The sequence below is a fragment of the Ictidomys tridecemlineatus genome, chromosome 2 (assembly GCF_052094955.1).
Source record: "Ictidomys tridecemlineatus isolate mIctTri1 chromosome 2, mIctTri1.hap1, whole genome shotgun sequence".
In the NCBI taxonomy this organism is placed as follows: Eukaryota; Metazoa; Chordata; class Mammalia; order Rodentia; family Sciuridae; genus Ictidomys; species Ictidomys tridecemlineatus.
This window is the reverse complement of record NC_135478.1, coordinates 116607855-116612296: the sequence shown is the minus strand read 5'-3', so window position 1 is coordinate 116612296 and position 4442 is coordinate 116607855. Positions and strand designations below refer to the sequence as shown.

Here is a 4442-nt window from a genome sequence, read left to right as displayed (position 1 = left end):
AAAGATTAGGTTGTGATGTTAGTTTGGATTTCATTTGCAATCCTTTAGCTCTTCTGTGTGGCAGCTCCTACATCTTCTTTCTTTAGTTTCCCAAAGCATTTCTTTCTGATTATATATATATATATTAAGTAAACATTATAATTCCAGATAATATATATATATATAATCTGGAATTATAATGTTTACTTAAAGAGCCTCTTCATTATTCAGAGAGGTACCAGGTCCTGTAGAATTCCCATAGGAATAAAGTGCCTGACTTCACGATGCTGCAATGTACCTGGCACCCAGGAGTGGGTCTGTGGCAACAAAGCTGAGGAGTGGACACCCTTCCTCTGCTGCTGGCTGTTTTGCATTCTATAGCAGTTTCCTTTCTTTGCATTGCTGCACATAACCCCTCCACCCCCCTGTGCTAGTGCTGCTGGTCACAGTGGAGAATTTTGACTCCCATGGGATCAGTGTCCTGTCAAGTAGTTTTTATTGACAGCTTTTTGTTTGCTGTGCATCTCATTGGCTTGCTTACCATCACCAACTAGATTTTGTTTCTATCATATCCAAACCAGAACACATTTGGGTATTCTGAGATTTTACAGAACATGTATTTTTTGTTACATGAACCTAACCTAACTTGTATTCTTATATGAAATAATGCAAATCTACTTTTGTTCTAGTGCAGCTATTTTTGTCACACATAAGCCATTTTGGTTCATTTTACAGGGTGAATTCCAATTTTTTTTAAAAACTCAGTTTGAGCTTCATTTCATATCAGTGACAGCCATTTCAATTTATCTGAATAAATCATTTTGTTTTTTTTTGTCACTGTGTGTTACAAAGCCTCCCCCCACTCCCTTGATTTTTAAGAGAAAGCAAATCTTCTTTGATTTATGTTTATGGCTTCTGTCCTCCTTTGAAAGCAGGGGCTAACTGATCATTGGCACAAATTAATGTCCTAGAATCTACCTTCAGAATTAGAGTCTTGGGTGTGAAGCAGTGAAGACTATATGTCAGGGGCTTTAGGTCTCTGCAGAGTTGAAGGGGGCAAGGTGACCAGGGGGCAAGGTGATAGAGAAGTGAACTTCTGCCCTTGTTCTTCCAGAGATCTGCGTTGTCCTGTTTTGTATTTTGAGATACAATATAAGATCATGTTTATACAAGGAAGAAATCGTTCCACTTAACTTTAAAAAATAAAAATTGCTTAAAATATATTGCTAGAGGTCATGTGGATAGAAATCAGGCTTTCTTTGCAGTTGCTGGATCTAAGCCCTTCAGCCCACACAGAGGGGGTAAAAAAGAAAAAAATTGGCTACATGTTTACTAACTTCTGAGAATCACAAACACACACCACACACCACAAAATAGGCAAAAACAGACACTTCTCTCAGGGACGTGTACATTTAAAGTTTAGATGAAATATGGTAAGTGGTTTTGCTCATTTTCAAAGTAAATGGGAAAAATTTGTGTGACAGAATCAGGCTTTCAGGCTTTCTTATCTCTAAACTGGGGCCAAATATCTGATAATTATCTTTGTGTCTCCTTTTTGGACCTTATTCAGAAAGTAGAAAAATTATTTATATTCCCATGTAGAAGAATGACAGGGGACTCAACTTTTGTGCAGCTGTGGATATCTTAAGATAGTGCTTTGGATGTGTTACTCCATATGATATTAGGTGGTTACCACCAGCCCTTTCAGTAAGCAAATCTGTACACCAAGCTGATGACACTCCATACACAGTGAAGCATTCTTTCACCAAGGATGTTTTAAGAAGACATGATTAGGGAAGGGATATCATGGGGTGGAAAGACCAGGAATTGTAATGCCAGGCAGACGTACATGGGAGAAGTGGATCAGCAAAAATAACAACAAAAAGAAATGGCATATTCCCTTGGAACCTGTCTCCTCATCAGAAAAAGAAAAATCATAATAACCATTTTGCAGTGTTGTTCTGTTAGAAATAATGTAGAGAAACAACCAGCTAAGAGTCCATACATCATAGACATCACCCAGTCAGCACATAGTGTGGTGAGGTTCACTGACCTCATGATGACTTGCTTGGCCAGTGGCATAGCCACTGTGGACTGCTGTAGCTGTGTGCCATTGGCAATTGTTACTCTTGTGGCAATTTTACTTCCCATCCTGCAGAAGAGCAGTGCCTTTGGGGACCTAGCCCAGGGTCTTGAACACATTGAATACTTGATGGAGGGAATTGAGCTCATCCACAAGTATTGGCTCAGTGTGTCTCTTCAGAGCCAGCCTCCAGTTCTCACTGTATTGGTGAGACTTGTGCCACCATCACACTGGGGAAGGACATTGCTTTCCTACTGTCAAATGAGACACAAATGACTCTGACTTTTCAGAAAACTTTACTGTGTAACATCTATATGGGTTATGACCTGTGTATCAGGAACACAGTCTTGACTTTTGACTCCTTTTTATAATACCTGGCCCCTGAATCTCTCACGTTCAGTGACAGGAGGCTTCGACACTGAAGTAAAAGTCTACACATTGGTCAGTTCACCCCTCTGGCCAGTGTGGGAAGGGACTAGAAGTGAACCTTCCTTTTAGGAGCCGTGAGAAAGGGGTAGGAGGCAGAGTGGGACAGCATGGGAGGAAAGTTCAGGGTGTGGAGGGGAGGGGCAGAGGGGATCTCTGGAAAGACAATCAGAAAGGATGATGGGGTCTGGTGCTCTGTCATCCCCTTAGGTGAGGGCTGCTGTGGGACCACCAGAGCAGGTTGGAGGGTAACAGGGGCTTCCTCCTTGGGGCTTCTGCATGGCGATGGGGTCTGGCACTCTGGCATCTCCTTAGGAGAGGGCTGCTGTGGGACCACCAGAGCAGGCTGAAGGGGAACAGAGGCTTCCTCCTTGGGGCTTCTGCCTCTTAAGGCATGACGCCTGTCTTCCCGGGGGTGGGGCTCTGAAGGAAGATCCGGAATTTGGAGTTGAATGTCAGTATTGTCAACAGCCCGGGGAGGGTCTATTCTGATGGCAGCAGTCATGCCATATCTGCGTCGTTTGTTGACCCAGTACAGCAGTGGGCTATAACTAAAGGTGGCAGCTTTCATCACCTCCACCCACTGCTGTGCACGCTGTCTCCTCCTCAGGTTCATCCTCCAGTGGAGTAAGAGGATGCAGCCACTAGTTATCACGGTGCAGAGCCCCAACAATCCGAAGTACCATGGGACCCACGCTGAGGCAGTAAAAAAAAAAAAAAAGAAAGAAAAAAGAAAAAAAACAAAAAAAGAAAAGAGGCAAGCTGACTGACAGCTCTAGCTTAAGACCTGAACTGTTTCTAATTCCTCTCCTGGATTTGGCTCATTCATTCTCTCATTTCCTCCCACCCTTCTCAAAGACATGCCTAATAATTTCCTGATTCAGTCAAAGTATATTTGAAAGGCATGTAAGCGACCCCATTAGCCTTTTACATATAAGGAACACTAGGTGTAGAGGGGCCAGAACTGGCCAGACTCAAGTCAGGCCTTTTGGCCCCCAGTCTGGGACCCATGCAGTCATTCAGACCAAGAAGCCTCACTAAGGGCAAGGACCTCAATGGTATCTTTTCTTCTTGGGCAGAACATGGTCTCTGCCTCCGAGGAGTTCTTAGTTTCATAGAGAAGTCTGTCTCTTAACTAAATAGCACTCCATTCAGGCAGCCACCACCCCATCCATGCAAAGGGTCTTCCCTGAAAGTTTGTCGCTCACACTCAAAAGGACTGGGTGTACTTACGGCCAGGGAGGCCCAGGTCCTCCTTTTGCGAATCCATAAGGTTCACTCTGGTTACCAGACCTATAGGTCTGCAAAGAGTGAACTGACTCACTACTCTCCCCACCAATGGGAGTCCCTAGAAGGCCCCAGTCCCATTGTTCTCTAAAGATGAGATCACCGGGTTCTGAGCATCTGGAATTCTTGGGCTGGTGCTTGTAGAGTAGTTGGCAGTTGATGGAATAAGGGACTCCATCTTATGACATCTCATGAGCATGTTGTTTTCCATGAACGACTGGTCCACCATAGAATTGTCTGTTCCCAACTTTGTGTGGTGAACTCACAGGCAGCTCTCAGGAAAGGGTTCTTACACCCTCAGAAGCTTCTACTTGTGTTTTCAGTTGTTAGGGAGCCATTTTCCAGTGGGAAGTGAAGCAGGGAGGACAGTGTGCATTGGACATCCCTACCCTCGAGAAGTGTCTTACCTAGTTGTCAGGGAACAAAATGGCTTAGAAGAACCATGTGGTCCAAACCTCCTCCTTTGGCTCCTACCATCTCTGTTTTGTTTCTTCAACAAGTGTTTTTTGGGCATCATCAGGTCCTGTGGGATCTCCCCTGTATGTGATGTGATCCTGCTTCTCTTTCCAGCTCCATCTCCCTTCCCACCCATCATATACCTTTCTGCCCTGGACATGCCAGATTCCCACAGACCCTGCTTATTCCCCTCTGGACTTTTTGCTCCCTC

The 4442-nt window shown here is 44.3% G+C and overlaps 1 pseudogene; it reads right to left on the bottom strand.

Moving 5' to 3' along the window:
- Positions 1–2537: 2537 nt before the first annotated feature.
- On the bottom strand, positions 2538–3104 carry LOC144368501 (testis-expressed protein 38 pseudogene; annotated as a pseudogene).
- Positions 3105–4442: the final 1338 nt, after the last annotated feature.